Source organism: Ochotona princeps, chromosome 7 (genome assembly GCF_030435755.1).
Source record: "Ochotona princeps isolate mOchPri1 chromosome 7, mOchPri1.hap1, whole genome shotgun sequence".
Taxonomy (NCBI): Eukaryota; Metazoa; Chordata; class Mammalia; order Lagomorpha; family Ochotonidae; genus Ochotona; species Ochotona princeps.
This window is the reverse complement of record NC_080838.1, coordinates 75049755-75067212: the sequence shown is the minus strand read 5'-3', so window position 1 is coordinate 75067212 and position 17458 is coordinate 75049755.

Here is a 17458-nt window from a genome sequence, read left to right as displayed (position 1 = left end):
ATACATTTGTCCTTTTGGGATTGACTTCTCTGAGCATAATGGTCTCTAGTCAGGATCATTTGGTTGCAAATGGTAGAACTGCATTCTGTTTAATGACTGAGTAGTATTCCGTGGAGTAGATGTACCTCATTTTCTTCATTGAATCCTCTTCAATGGGCATCTGGGTTGTTTCCATGTCTTTGCTATTGAAGGCTATGCTGCTGTAAATACAGGATTACAAATCACTTTTTCTTATGCAGATTTCATTTCCTTTGGATTTATCCTCAAAAGTGGGATATAGCTGGTCATATGGCAGATCAATTTTCAGTTCTTCTAGCACTCTTCATACTGACTTCCACAGCAGTTATACTAGCGAGCACTCCCATCAACAGTGAGATATTATACCTTTCTCCCCGTCTTCATGCCCATATCAGTTATTAGTAGTGTTTTGCATGGAGGCTAATCTCATTGGAGTTAGGTGGAATCTCAATGTAGTTTTTATTTGTGTTTCCCTGATACCTAGGGAGCCTGAGCATTTTTTCATATGCCTAGTAGCCATTTGGATTTGTTCTTTTGAAAAATGTCTGTTCATTTCCTTTGCCAATTTCTTCATAAGGTTGACACAGACTATTTTTTAAAGATTTATTTTATTTTTTATTGGGAAGTCAGATATACAGAGACGAGGAGAGACAGAGGAAGATCTTCCATCTGATGATTCACTCCCCAAGTGACTGCAAGGGCCGTGCTGAGCTGATCCAAAGCCGGGAGCCAGGAACTTCCTCCAGGTCTGCCACGCAGGTGCAGGGTCCCAAGGTTTTGGGCCATCCTCTACTGCTTTCCCAGGCCACAAGCAGGGAGCTGGATGGGAAGTGGAGCTGCCAGGATTAGAACCGGCGTCCATATGGGATCCTGGTGCGTTCAAGGCCACCTTAGCCACTAGGCCACTGTCCCGGGCCTGACACAGTAAATTATTTTCTTTGTATCTTATGACAAAATAAATTCATTTGATAAATAAAAGAAAGGCAGTGTTGATGCTATGTGATATGAACACATCTTTTTCTTAATTCTGCTTAAAAAGGCACAGTTCTTCAATATTAGAAGACTGATGGAATAATCTGCAAATGCACTTAATCATACATAACACCCAAGGCAGCATGTCCTGTTTGTGATGCCCTTGTGTAAGCCTTTAAAAATGCAATAGCAATGAACTTGCAACTTTCAGAAAATTGACAAAATGGTGCGAAACTATGGAGGATAAATTATAAATACATGAGTTTCTATAAGTTACTGTCTCTTTGATCATTTCTCCTGAAGGAAGTCAGGATAGCATTTGAAGGATGTGTAAATAGCCCTGTAAAAATGTTCATGAGCTAGGATTCAGCCACTAACTACAAGGCCTGCATCCGTTCTAAGAGCCTTTGTTTGCCACTCTTGTTTCTTAGGTTATTTGGAACTCATTCAAGAACAAGCACGATGAGTGTTTGCCATGTTCTTTATAGGAGAAAGTTGTGTTTCTCATGACGATACAGATTTCTTTCTTTTCAAAAGATGAAGAACTGAGACTGCATGGAGACCAGCGGATGAAAGGGCACTGACAAATGATTTAATAAGGACTGTGGTAGAGTGTCAATTATTAAATATTTCATAGGCAGCGAGATGGGACAAGGAGAGATAAATTACTGCTTCACTGACACATTAGAAAATACACTCAGAAGAGACGAGGCACCTGAGTTGTCAACTTAGGAATGACCCCATTAGAGGAAGAAGAATTTATGAGGCAAGAAACAGAAAAGTCTGCACTTATGCTGAATGACAATGTCAGAACTTATCTGGGATTTTCCTGACAGATTTGGTTGACAAAGGCCTTCACTTTTCAGAATGGTTGGGGCACTTTTTATGATTATTCCTCGAAGACAATCAATTTTACAAACAGTAAAATTAACTTAAATTTTTACTAGTATTTTGACTAAGACTGAAACTCAATCAGCAGATATTATTCAACCTGTACACTGAATAATCTAACTCATCTATAATATTTTTATTAAATCCCATAATCGTTGTAATGACATAATTGCATTCTATGTAATATATAAAATGAATTACGCCACCTTGCTTTTCCCTCTTGTCTCATGTTGATGTCAACACAAGATACCAGTTTCTGGGTATCCGATAGATTGCTGAGCTGTTTTTATTTTGCATTTATGCCTCTCTTGAAGCAAATATGAATATTCTTATTCTCTAGGGATGATCTTTTCTCTGACTTGTAGAGGAAGATGCCTGTGGATCTGGTTACAAGTGGTTGCCATCAGTCTGAGTTGGACTGATTTTGTGCTTTTCCAAGAATCGCCCAGGGGATGCTAATGCTGCTGCTCTCAGGAAGGCACTTGGAGTAGAAAGGCAGGGCAAGGGGTCGAGGTGAGCTCAACTGTCAGCACCCAAGAGGCTGCTTGAACGACAAACTCATTGGCTCTCCACACCTGTATCATTTTACCTCTGAGAGATGCCCTGAAACCACATGAACCATTGTCAAAAGTTACGCACTCCTTTCTTCCTATCCTTTTATTTCTCCTTCTTTCCCTCTCTCCCCCTTCTACCTTCCCTATTCCCTTTCCTCCATCACACAGATGTTCTTCTCCTCCTTCTGTCTCTCTTTATGTCTTCTTAAGTGAAAATAAGTCTTTATAAAATTTAATGGGAGAGCTCAGTGCAAAAGCTTAATTGGATAATCGTCCTCCTCCATGCGCTAGGATCCCATATGAGCACCAGTTGATATCCCAGCTGCTCCATTTCCCATCCCGCTCCCATCCAGCTCCCTGCTTGTGGCCTGGGAAAAGGAGTAGAGAATGGCCCAAAGTCTTGCGACCATACAGTCATGTGGGAGACCTGAAGGAGAATCCTGACTCCTGGTTTCAGATCGGCACAGCTCTGGTAGTTATGGTGTCTTGGGGAGTAAACTACTGGATGTCCACATTTGAGAACTTTCAACCTGTACACAATTTTTTTTCCTTTGTTAGAGATTTATTTATTTGAAAATCAAGGCTACAGGGACAGTAGAGTGACAGCAAGAGAGAGCTATCTTCCATCCACTGGTTCAGTCCCCTTAGGTTCCCAGTAGACAGTGCTGGGGGCGATTAAAGTCATCCAGGTCTCTCACATACTTGTCAGTAACCCAAGGAGGTGGGCTGTCTTCTCTTGCCCTTTTATTCATGCCACTATTATGGGGGGCGGGTGGATCAAACATGGAGCAGCTGTGGGGCCCAGCATGGTAGCCTAGTGGCTAAAGTCCTTCCCTTGCACTCTCCAGGATCCCATATGGTCACCAGTTCATGTCCCCATGGCCTGCTTCCCTTCCAGCTGCTTGCTTGTGGCCTGGGAAACCAGTCAAGCACAGCCCAAAGCCTTGGGACCCTGCACTCATATGGAAGACCCAGAGGAAGCTCCTGGCTCCTAGCTTGTGATTAGCTCAGCTCCGGTCATTGTGGGCAACTGGGAAGTGAAACAGTAGATGGCAGATCTTTCTTTCTGTCTCTCCTTCTCTCAGTATATCTGACTTTTTAATAACAACAACAATAATAATAATAATAAATGGAGCAGCTAGGACATGAAGCAGTATCAGTGTGCGATGCCAGCCTCACAGGTGGTAGCTGTACCTGCAATACCGCAGTACCAGCTCTTGCTTCAGGGATGGACCAAATTTTAAAACGCAATTCAGGATCAGAACCAGGCAGATATTCAAGTTATTAATTTTTAAAGTTTTTGAAATGATTATCTGCAATGAGAGGCAGACGGAAGCTTCCACTTACTTGTTTGGTTCACTGTTCAAATATCTACAACAATTGAGGCTAGCCCGGACCAGAGTCAAATGCTGCAAACTCCATCCATGCATCCCACGAGAGGGCAAAATCCACCAAATCTAAACATCGTTGTTGCCTCCCAGGTCTGCATGAGCAGGTGCGTGGGGTCACATCATTGTTGCCTCCCAGGTCTGCGTGAGCAGGTGCTTGGGGTCAGGCTCCAGAGCTCAGAGTCAAACCCAGGCTGCCCAATATGAGTGCAGTGCCTTCACGTTAAGCCAAATGCACACTTGGATAGGTCCATTGTTAACCTAAATTTACCTTTGTTTTTCTATAATACAAGTCATCCGTAAAGCACTAAGCCTCTCAGTGTTATGAACTATCATTATACACTACCATCAAATCCGTAATGTACCTGACAAGTATGATCGAATACATTATCTTATTTTTGTTTTCATTTTTTGTTAGAGTTTTTGATAGTTAACTTAAATTTTACTTCAATTATAAAATGTTTTATGAAACAATTCACTAAATCTCCACAAACAATGGTTGGAAAATAATTTCGATGTATCCTCATTAATATTACATTGGGTTGTTTTATATAATAACCTTTCTATATCTTTCTGATCTTTTATTATTTTTTGGCTATAACTACACTAATTTCTTCTAATACAAATAAAATAAATTGGTTAATACTTCAGCATTGCATGCAAATTCAGATGCTGAACATTATAAAGAAAAACTTCCCTCCCAATTCTTAAACAGAGATTTTGTAACAATGTTATGGGTTTAGGCTACTCTACTGAAATATTTTATAAATACTACTGAGGGAGAAATTGCATTCTTACACCCAGATTGCAACATATATCACAAAATTAATGAAAGCATATATATATATATATACGTATATATATATATACGTATATATATATTTCACTTGAAATATAATTTTCTATTTTCAAAGATTTAGAACTGATTTGTGTCCTTATTTACAATGACCTAAAAGTGATTCGTTTAAAAGGAATTGGTTATTTTTATGAAAATTTACATGCAGTCCATAAATTGTTATGAATCAAGAAAACTAACAGATGAAAGTTTACACATATATAATCTATATATAAACTCTTATATAAATATATACATGTATATACAAATATATAAAGTAGAAATCCTGTGATTAAAAATATGTACAATTATTGAGGAAAATATGATGAGCATATTCAATTAAATCTTTTAGTTTTCTAATAAAACTTTTTAGGAAAATTGTATATCACGGTATACACCATATGAGTTTATGTATGAGCATATTCAAATTTATGACACCAAATACTACCACAATAATTTCCTATATGCTTGCTTTTGCAGTATTTTTTAATATGTAATTGAAACATATTTATCAAGATAAAGAGAGACAGCGAGATTTGTATCTGCTAGGTCATTTTTTTTTTTTAAGATTTATTTATCTTTATTGCAAAGTCAAATATTTAAAGAGGAAGAGAGACAAAGAGGAAGATCTTCCTTCCACTGAATCACTCCCCAAGTGGCTGCAACGGCCAGAGTTGAACTGATCTGAAGGAAGGTGCTAGGTGCCAGGAGCATCCTCTGGGTCTCCCACGTGAATCCAGGGCCCCAAGACTTTGGGCTGTCCTCAACTGCTTTCCCAGGCCACAAGCAGGGAGCTGGATAGGAAGCAGGCTACAAGGACATGAACCAGTGCCCACATGGGATCCTGGCAAGTGCAAAGCAAGGACTTTAGCCACGAGGCTACTGTGCCAGGCCCTGCTAGGTCATTTGTTAAAGGGCCACGACAGCCATGGCTGAGCCACGCAGATGCCCGGAGCTCACACATCTTCAGCCACTGGTTACTGCCTGACCGGGGGTATAATCAGATAGCTGACCTGCCAGAGGAGCAGACCCCCAGCTGGGGCTACATGAGAGGAGGCAGTCTAGGGAATGGTTTACCCTCTGAGACCCAAAGCCAGTCTTCACTTTTCTGCTGGACATTCAGTTTTATGCATCCCTACCTTGAATTTATTTGATAAAGAAGTTTTGGGCCCGGCGGCGTGGCCTAGCAGCTAAAGTCCTCGCCTTGAATGAGCCCAGATCCCATATGGGCGCCGGTTCTAATCCCGGCTGCTCCACTTCCCATCCAGCTCCCTGCTTGTGGCCTGGGAAAGCAGTAGAGGATGGCCCAAAACCTTGGGACCCTGCACCTGTACGGGAGACCTGGAAGAGGTTCCTGGTTCCCGGCTTTGGATTGGCGCAGCACCAGCCCTTGCGGTCACTTGGGGAGTGAATCATCGGATGGAAGATCTTCCTCTCTGTCTCTCCTCCTCTCTGTATATCTGACTTTGTAATAAAATAAATAAATCTTTTTTTTTATTATTATTATTTAACTTCATTAATTACATTGTATTATGTGACACAGTTACATAAAATAAATAAATCTTAAAAAAAAGAAGCTTTGTTATGAAAACCAATTAATTCCTAGCCTGAGTTTAACAAGTATGTAGTAAATAATCATACAAAATGAAAAAATGAACAACACAAGAATATATTATAATGAGAGTATCTTAATTAGATAATCATCCCATATAACTAGTTTCATCTATTATTTGTTGTTCAAAAACCTTGTAATAAAAAAAATCAGTCAACTGTCAGAGCATAATTGGTATATTGAGACTATTTTCTTAATGACATTATTTAGAACAGTCTGTGTATGAATAATAATGAATAATTTCAAACTTTATTTTTTTTTAAATTTCAGCTAATGCATCACTTCATTGCAGAAATAAGAAGACTTCTTGTTCAGGAAAAAGACCTGCCCTAGTATTCCTAATATGTTGTAGTAACACACCAGAGAGTACTGAATGAACTTGCTCTATGTAAGGTCTGTAATTGATGAAGTCCACAGTGGCAGGTGATCCATAACAGTATGAGAGGAAGCTGTAAATCGTCTTACCCTAATTGTACAAGATCAGCAGTTAACAACAGGAAGAAAAAACAGCCAACACCTTAGGCATTTAGAGTGGTCCAGCTTACACAATTCAGACAGAAAAAAAAAATTCCTGTTTGATGAATGTCAAGATTGCTGTGCTTTGCTTAGCTACAGACCAAAGCAGAGACTTCAGTGGAAAATCTAGATGACATCAGGGTCTGGAAGCACTTCTTGGAAGAACCAGAACTCAGGCAGAATGAGAGTTGCCAGTGGGACCATCCAGAGTTGTGGCTCAAGAGATGGAGAACTGTCCAGGTAGAGCAAAGTCCGTCAGGTCAAGTGGAAGCACACGGCCACGGGTGAGCGGTGGCCTAGCCATCATGTTCACCTGCTTTCTGTAAAGATAAAGAACATCTATCTTTTAATAAAGTGCTTTGAAAGAAGTTAGTAAAAGTTTTAGCAGAAAAGTGGAAAGTTTTTCCCACTGAGCCTTTCCTCTACCATCACAGTGTCCTTATTCATTCCTGCGCTCACACAGAATTTGGTGAAAGTTTCATGAAGTATCTATTCCACAGTCTTGATTGGGGTAATTCTGAGTTCTGTTTCCCATTTTTTTTTAAATCTTTAAAGGGCAATCATGTTTCGTCAGTGAAAAGTAAAAATCATTGACATGGTCAAATTCCTAAGACATTCAGTACTTAAGTTATTGATTAAAGAGCTAATTTAGTTTTTTTTTATGTTCTTTTGAACATGATGGCTATTTCGGTGACATGTTTATATACATTTTATTTTTATCCTTTAATTCAGTTTTCCACAAACCTTTTCAAATCCTCTCATCTAGCCCAGTCTCATAATTTACCAACAATTCAAATAAATTCAGTGATAGGACTAGGTAATGAGAATGATGTTCCTTTCAGTGCTGACATGCCTGTGGTTATTCCATGCTATGCTTTCCGTGCCCAGGCTTACAGTTTTTCTGTATGCTTCCAGCCTGGCAAAGGAGTTGACCTAACACGGAGTGTGGAAGCAATGATGAGCATATGGAAAATGCAGTGAAACACAGTGCCTTCACTGTAACCCACACAAGCATTCGTCAGGACTTCCACACAGCCCAGAGTGACTTTTTGTGATAATATAAATAGAATTTCTTTTCCACAAAATGTATGTCAAAAAGAGTATGTTAGTATGTTGCAAGTGTGTCTCTGAAAATATATACATATATATATATATATTTTGATAAAAATATTTTCTTTTTATATGAAATGAAACATTTTCTAATTTGACACATACCATGTCAATTTTAGGGTAGTTCAGAAAAAAAAATGCTCCACTTATTACTCAAAGAAAGGAGTGCGGATTGTAAATTATATCAAAGCCCATTACATAAAAAGAATGTCCTTCAAAGCTAGGTAATACCACATACATACATAAGGGTTATCAAAAACCTATTAAATTCAACCCTTTTAGGTTTTCCAGCTGAGATTAATTTCTCAATGTAACATCTCCCCTTTGAAGAAATTCTTTTTTTCTCTGAAGCTCTTGTTCTCCTGGGACTTTCCCACCATTTCCCTGATAGCCAGCGGCTACCCAGCAATCCCTCAACCTCTCACAAGGCACTTCATTTAAATTTATATTGAGAAATTTATGGTCTTATTAAGTTGTCTTCCCCTGAGATTCATTTTGCCGTGTTTCGTTGGTATGTCATTTTAAATAGGTGCCATTTAACAGCTTGCCCCATATTTTTATGGGCCACAGTACAATCAAATAAGGTGAAGTAAGACTTGGATGTTTCTATGTAGGTAGCCAAAAAGATTCTTTGTAGCATTTCAGCTTTATGTGACTTATTCACCTGTTCTGACTAAAAATTCTATCATCTCTTAATATATTTAATTGGTTTGGTTGTAAATGATTAATGACTATCCCCGTATTAAAAAACGAGTTAATGATGTAACACCTTAGCATTTTAGTGAGTATTTTTTATCTTGCTATAGTTTACTTGATCATTGAGACATTGTTTTTTACCTTGGTCATCAATTGAGAATTCATTCTCTTTTAAATAAAGTTGCTTCAATTGAAAATGTGTGGATCCAAATACAACTCACCTTTACTGTAATTTTGAGTTTAGATGATTCCAAAACTTCTTGTTTCTGAGTAAATTCTTTTTTCTTTATATTCTGTTATAATAGATCAAACTATGTAGGAATAAGTAAGACTCTTCAAATCTAACCTGCTGTGACTTTGTCCCTGGAGCTGTTCAAATGACATCAATTTACATCAGGGTCCTCAGCATCAACACAGATGTGAATCCCTGGGCTGCTCCCTAGGCTGCTGAGGTAAAGTGCCCAGACTGAGTGGCATCGAGTGACAGAAGCTCACCCTGTCATAGCTGCAGGGATGTAAGCTCAAAATCAAAATATACGGAGGGCCAGTTTCTCTTCTAGAACTCTAACAGTAAAAAAGCAAGCAAACAAACAAACAAAAAAACCCTCGCTCCTCTCTTGACATCCCATAGTATTACTCCCATAACACTCCCACCCTGTGTCTCTGACTTCTCCTTGAAAAACCATGCTAGTTATAGTGATTCCAGCCAACTGTAAAGAACTCAAATTCATTATATCTTTAAAGGCCTTATTCCCAAGGTCTTGAGACTTCAACACATAGTTTAAAGGACACAAATGAACCCATAACAACAATGGCAGCACAGTTTTGAACACTTGCAATCAGTAGTTACAATCTTGTTTATATTTTGCAGAATGGAAATTATAACTTCCATTTTATCTCTTAAGAAACTGGGTCTCAAAAAGATACAGCACCTTTTTAAAATTGCTCTGTCAGTTACAGTCACAACAGGATCTAGAGTTGTCTGAATCCAGGTGACCAGATGGGGGGAGACCTGCTGAGGATACCTCGGGTTCGTGGTGGTCCTGCACCAATGTGGGTGACCTGGAGGCTCCTGGCTCACAGCTTTGGATCAGCTCAGCTCTGGCCATTGCATCCATCTGGGGAGTGAACCAGCAGATGGACCACTGATCTCTCTGACCCTCTTTCATTATGTAAGTCTGCCTTTGAAATAAAAATAAATAGATCTAAAAAAGAAATATAAAAGCCTTGAAGATCCATACATTATAAAGGAATCACTCCAACAACAAGAGGAAATAATAGTCATTAATGTATATGCACCAACAATAGAGGGCTAAATTATATAAAAAATTATTGTATCTGAAATAAGATACATACTCCAGTGCAATATTGAGATCATCATCATCCACTTTTCTCAATAGGCAAGCCATTCAGACAACAAAATCAAGTAGAAAAGATCAACACTTAACTATATTACAGGATAAATGGATACCGCAGGATTTGAAATTGTGTGGTGTGATAACACTGTCATTAACATCCTTTCATTTGTAAATGTCTGTGGACAATAATTGTGATATGTATTTTCCATTTTTCCTTCATTGGTTTTGCTAAGGATTATGGATTTGTTGGTGTTTTTAAAGAGATTAGTTGATTTTCTTTATTGCATATTTGTTTTCTTTTTCATTGCCCTTCGTTTTATCTTTATTATTTCTTGGCTTCTGCTTTCTTGGCTTTTATTTGCTTTTGTTTTTCTCCCATTTTGAAATGGAATCTTGTATCACTGGTTTTCAGACATTCTTCTTTTGTGATGTATTCATTACATCAATGTCTTCACGTACACTTGCATCTAAACATAGGTTTAGATGGGTTTTTGTGTCTCATAAGTATCTTGTGTTCAAAATGTCTTTAAACTTCATAATGATTTCCCATTTGATCCATAGGTTAGACATATATGTTGAAACCTTTAATTATTTCATAGCCATCTTTTCATTTTTGATTTCAAACTTCTTGTCATCATAAATAGAAACTATTTTCCATGTTTTGGTCATTTTAGATTTTTGCTTGCTTATGGTGCAACATGTGCTCCATCATAATAAATTGTTGTCTCTAGACTTGAAGTGATATGTTTCCACTAGATGTTGAGTATGGTGTTCTACATATGTGAGAAGATAAGCTTAGTTAACGTTGTTCAAATCATCCATAGTCCTTCTGATTTTTAACCTGCACGAGGTACCAGCTACTGGGAAATGTAAGGTTTATTCCATTTTTTCCCTTGTTTTAGTTTTGTCAGTTTTTACTTTATGTAGCCTGAGGCTAGTTCCAATGATTAGATTTAATCATCAGAATCTCTTGTTTAATCTGTGAGTTACTCAGAAGTACGTTTTTGCATTTTTGTTTTTAATGTTTTTAGCAAGAGAGCAAGAAATGAATTTTGTTTCTAAAAATATGTAATCTATTTGAGTGTTTTTCGTTCTGCCATGCCTCTCTGATTAACGTATGCCTGCTTCTGTGTGCCTGTCCCCTATTCCAGCTATAAAAATAAGCTGTAGATGTATTAGTTAGGTCAGTCACTGCCCTATGAACTAGTGACAGCTCCACTTTCTTTCCCCCAAGCAAATTTAGCTAAGTCCTTGTCACACATTAAGGCACTGCTCATATTGTTTATTTTTCCTTTTCTCTTTAACCCTGGAATGCATGACATGGGTTATGCTAGCCTTGGCCCATTTTTAGATACTAGTATTGCGTTAAATAGCTTTTGGTGCCTTACACACTAGAAGTAATCTGATTTCATTCCTAAGACTGACTTTATCTCAAAATAAGTTGTGATATTTATCAGATTAACAAGCAAGTAAATATGTCACATGGATTTTTCAATTTCTGTTGTTCTGGAAAAAAATGATAATCCTATTTATAACTAAATGCTGCAATTTTCCTTCTGGATGGTTTCATGAACAAAACAATAAGGCATTTTCCTTAACTGAAAAAAAAAAAAAGAAATTGTATTCGATTTATTTGAAAGGCATACATCTGAAGAGAGAGGAACAAACAGCAAACATTTTCCGTGGTTGTATTTAAAAATGTTTGTTTATTTTCAACTACATGAAAGGAAGAAGAAGAGAAAGATAAACAAGCTGCATCCACTTCTTTCCTCCCCCAGTGACCACAACAGCCAGTGCTTGGCTAGGCCAGAATCAAGAGTCAGAAATTCCGTGTTAGTCTTCCATTGAGTGCTGGCAGCCCAAACATGTGAGCCAGTATTTGTTACCTCGCAAGATGCATAATAAGAAATTGGATTAGAAGTGGATCAGCCAGCCCTAGGTATGGAAGGTGGGCATATACGCAGTAGCTAACTCCCAAACACTATGATATCCATCCCAATCAGCAGTTTTGAATGATTCGTATTGTCTAAGAGAGAAGAAAGTCACTTCTAACATTATTTCAACATTTATTTAGTTGGTAAAAAGACCAAATTTCACAAAACCTACCTTTTGCCAGTATTTAACTTTTCTTCTTTTAAAGAAAATTTTTATTGGCAAGGCAGATTTACAGAGAGAAGAAACACAGAGATGAAGATGTTCTATCCATTGGTTCACTAACCAAATGGCCAGAGTTGAACCGATCCGAAGCCAGGAGCCAGGGCTTCTGGGTCTTACATAGGTGTGCAGGATCTCAAGGCTTTGGGGCATCCCCAACTGCTTTCCCAGGCCACAAGTATGGAGACGGATGGCAAGTAGAGGAGCTGGGACATGAACCAGTTCCCATTTAGGACCCCAGAGTTGCAAGGGGGCAATGGAGCCATTGTGCAGGGTCCAATAGTTAACATTTCTTGATTAAATAAGTACAAAAAGGAACATTTATAACATATTTTAGTGTTTTCAGCACAAAAATACAGAAATTGTGGAACAAAGAATTTATTAATAAAATCGCATTGTTGGGGGACCTGGCGCGATAGCATAGTGGTTAAAGTCCTAACCTTGCATGCGCCAGGATCCCATATGGGCACCGATTCTAATCCCAGTGACCCCGCTTCCCATCCAGCTCCCTGCTTGTGGCCTGGGAAAGGAGTCAAGGACAGCCCAAAGCCTTGGGACCCTGCAACCGCGTGGGAGACCCTGAAGAGCTTCTGGCTGCTGGCTTTGGATTGGTTCAGCTTCAGCCTTTGCGGCTGCTTGGGGGAATGAACCATTGGATGGAACATCTTCCTCTCTGTCTCTCCTCCTCTGTATATCTGCCTTTCCAATAAAAATAAAATAAATAAATCTTAAAAAATAAAATAAAATGGCATTGTTTATAGAGGATGTATGTGAACTACAAATTGCAACATATTGAAACCCAAAGTTGCAGTTTTTCTGTTGCTTGCAAAACTCATATATATAGTATCTTTTACTTTCCCTGTGTTCAGTGCTTGCAATTTAATCAGATCTAACATTCTTAACCTTCTATGGGTTCGAAAAATAACAGTGTACCAAATATGCCAAAGAGGAAAATGGAAAACATTGCTCCAAAAATGAGAACACAAAAGGTATGCAGATAAGGCTATGGAATAAAATAATGTTGAAAGTAAGAGATAATTTAAATACTACAAAATATATAAGAATTAAAAACTGGACATCAATATGGAGATATTGAACATTAATTGTGAAAAGAACTGCTGATATGTGGCATGAAGTGTAGAGAATAGGCTATATATTGTTTTTCTCTGAGCGAACAGAGGTTGAATTTTGAAGGATAGCAACTAGTAGAAACTTGAAAAGAGGAACGTGTGAGCTATCCTGAGAGAGAAATGTTTCAGAGACTGGGTGAGGAGTGACTTCAAAGATCTCCAGGCAAAAGGGCTTACTGTTCCTATTCTGGTAATTGTAGCAAAGGGACCCAGAATAAGGCTGGAGGAAGGAAGTTGGGAGAAAACAGTTGTACATCTGACGTGGTCACACCAGCCACTTTGGACCAGCACTTGTTTGCCTTTGCTTTCAGATCGCCTTTCCTCTATTGGAAGGCATGCAGGCTTCAGAAGATACGTAAACTCAAACTATTTTAATAATTAAAATCCTGTGCTATGGGAGATATGCTCAAGAGCCAAAATTACTTTAAAATGTTGGTTAAGATTTCCTGATAGATTTTATTGCTAGTTTGAGAGAAAGCATGAATAGAACTCCTGGTCTGGGGGATCAATATCTGAAGGTACATCAAAAAGTCTTAGAAAAAATATTGAAAGATGATTTTGGTAAAGCAATTGATAAATTCATGAAATGAGAAGCTTTCAAAAGGTCATGGAAATGTACATTATGAAGAAATTGTACATAATTTCAAAACTTTTTGCACTACAGTGAGTTTTAAATCCATTCCATCAGGAAACTTTGGCTGCCTCCTTACAGATTTGATTTTGTAGGTTCCTTGTTAATTACTAACTTTCATATTTAATTACAATTATTTCAGTTAAATTTCAGGAGGGAGCATGCATAAATAAGCATACTCAATTCTCTCAGTTTTGTGAAAGATCGGTTAACGCATTTTGACAGACTATCAACCAGAGCTATGTACGAAATTTATTCCACTTACTCAATTAAAGCAAAAAAACAAATTAATGACATAAAATTTTCCTAGGACCAATTTGATATTTTATTGTCTTCATGCTACTTTATCGTTTCTATATAAATGTATTGCGTAAAAGTTGAAGTTTTTCTAGTCATTTTTTTACAATGTACCCTTGAATCCAAATTTCCTAAATACTTAGCTGCAAAGTAAGTTGGAGGCAGAAGAGTGGAAGAATAAGGAAAAATTGGATATACAAGTTATATAAAATTCAAGGTTTAAAACATAAACTGCATTAATTAAAGATTTAACAGCACAGCATTTAGCTAATGCATGTAGGGATGTATTGATGTGTAATGTGCTTTTTGATCTAGTATTCATGGTGGTTTTTAATATAAAATAAAAAATATATAATCAAATTACAGTTTGAACGCATTACATTCTATAATGATGGATGACAGTTTTGCTCCAATATTTTAGGGATGGATGGAGACACTGAATAAGTTATCAAAATTGGTTAATGAACAGTAATATAAATATGTATAATTCTACTGTTAATGCATCATTAGATTATTTATTGCAATTGATTTACAGGTTCAATGTACTACACTGGATCAAATAGTGTGAAGTAATAAATAATATCAAAATATATTCCCACAACTAAAGCTAAAATTCAGTATTTTTAGTGTAGCTTAGCACTTACTTGAATCCTTGAGGTATTCTCTTCCCCTTGATCATATCAAGAGTCTAATGGTTTACACATTTGGCTTACATTTGCTGAGTACTCAAAGAATCTAAAAGATGATATGTCCATACTCATTGTCACAGCAAGAGGAAGCCTTTTCCTAAGGCACCTAAAAGAGTATTTTTTTTCTGCTATAGAAATCTTTAAATCTTATAAATGTTACTCCTTTTTCTTAAGATTCTTTTATTTCTATTGGAAAGTCAGATATGCAGAGAGGAGAGACAGAGAGGAAGATCTTAAGTCCACTGGTTCAGTCCAAAGTGACAGCAATGGCCGGAGCTGAGACAATCCGAAGCCAGGAGCCAGCAGCCTCTTCCAGGTCCCACATGGGTGCAGGGTCCCAAGGCTTTGGGCTGTCCTCGGTTGCTTTCCCAGTACAGAGGCAAGGAGCTGGATGGGAATTAGAACCAATGCCCATAAGTGCCGTAGTACAGCTCCAGCTGGCTTGAGAGTTTGCAAAGGATGTATGGATCGGCAAGAAGACAAGAAGAGATGTGGACCACTACAACGTGAAGTTCATAATGGACAACTCAGAAAAGTTGCCTTCTTTATTCATACACAAATCATCACAAGCTTTTGCACAACATCCAATTGTATCATTTTGATTTCATTATAAAAGAATGACTACAAAAATAATCCTAAAAATTTATTATTATTTTACTTCAGAGCAAATATTTTCAGCAAGCTATTACATTCAAATCTGCAAGCACCTGGCTGAAGCCAGGAGCTCCATAGTTCGCGGCGCATGTGGCTACATCATAACAAGTGGTTTATTTGTATCTAAAATCAATTTTATTGATACTTAAAGTATTAAGAGTACAGAAGTAAAAGGAAAGTTCATAAATGAAATGAATTTATAAAAGCATACATCATAGATTCTTTATTAAATATTGTAATCAGCCATGTGTTAATTACCGTCACCTTCACCTAGTACTGCTTCAATTGTTTGTTCTTCTTTTGTTAAAGGGCAGTGAAAACCATCAGGGCAACTCAGCCATTCTACAGAGGACCTTTACAAGAAACTTCTTTTTATCTTTACAAACTGTTTTTTTTCCCCTAAATATGAGTGCCAATATAAGGTAGAAGTTTTAAGTCAATTTTCTTTGGGGGTTTACATTTGTTTCCCTTTAGAAGATGCTCCATACGCTTTCTGCTTTCTGTGGTAAGAAACCAAATTGAGTCATTTCATGTGTTGTCACAGTTGCGAGGCTGCAAAGTAAACAAACTCTTTTTACCTCCATGATTGCCATCTGTTCCAAGATATTATCAAGCTATTTCTTAAGGAAAACATTGCTTATATTGGGACAAGCTCCAGGACAAAGGTGGGCACATAGCAGATGGGCTCGATTGTACTATTGTATGCTTTTAGATGTGTGTGTCATTGCTTTAAGTTGCAAAAGATTCTTTTACCATAACATGATTGATCAGTTTGAGGTGTTATACCAGTTACAGGAATCACTTTACATTTGCAGAAAAATAACAACACCACCCTTGGAAGAATTCTGTGAAATATGAGAGCTGATTGAGTGTCCATATAATGGGGTGAGGCAGCAATGAGATGATTAGAGACATGTGGCTGGGTCTTGCCACACAACCGGAAACTCCTTGTAGCTATTCACTGAAGAGCCATGGTCATCACATACCCATGCCTTCTGACCCAACTGCATAGCTTCCCACACAAATGGGATCCCGGCGCATGCAAGGCAAGGACATAAGCCACTAGGCTACCATGCCAGGCCTGACAAATTTTACTCTTAACATAAAGTTTTCGATTGTCTAACTGGTAATTAGACTTTCATGTAAAGAACAAATCATAAAATATTTTGAATTAAAAAAAAAATCTCTCAATATCAAGATTGGGGCACTGCACGACAACCTAATGGCTAAGTCCTCACTTTGTAAGCACTGGGATCCCATTTGGGCACTGGTTTTGTGTCCTGGCTACTCTATTTCCCATCCAGCTCCCTGCTTGTGACCTGGGAAAGCAGTAGTGAATGGCCAAATGCCTTGGGACCCTGCATCAGCATGGGAGACCTGAAGAAGCTCCTGGCTTCTGGCTTCGAATCAGCTTAGCTTAAGCCATTGCAATCATTTACGGACTTACCAGGCAGCTGGAAGATCTTTATCTCTATCTCCTTTTCTCTGTCAATCTGATTTTCCAACAAAAATAAACAATAGTAGTAGTAATAATAATAATAATAATAACAGATTGGGTAAGACTAATTTGAACTGTGTTCTAAACCAAGTGTATTCACCTCATCAAAATGCTTTGGATGACTTTAGGTGTAGGAAACAGTGTTGGAAATATCATGATGGATATTGTGCCAAATGTCAACACCCAGGAAGTTAAAGCTGTGTTGTTCACAGGAGGATAAACACCTAGTATTCAAAGGGCAGAAAGCACGCAAAGTGCACGCACAGGATTTCTCCAATAATCGGCTCATATTAAGCTTGATGATGTACCATTAGACAAAACAGTCATGGGAAAGCATGTTTCCTTTGCTGTATAGAAACATAGATTTATTTGATCTCATTAGCCTGCTTAGGATTTTATTGCCCGTGTTTTTTAGTGTTTATCCAAAAATTGTTGCTCATAACAATGTCTTCAAG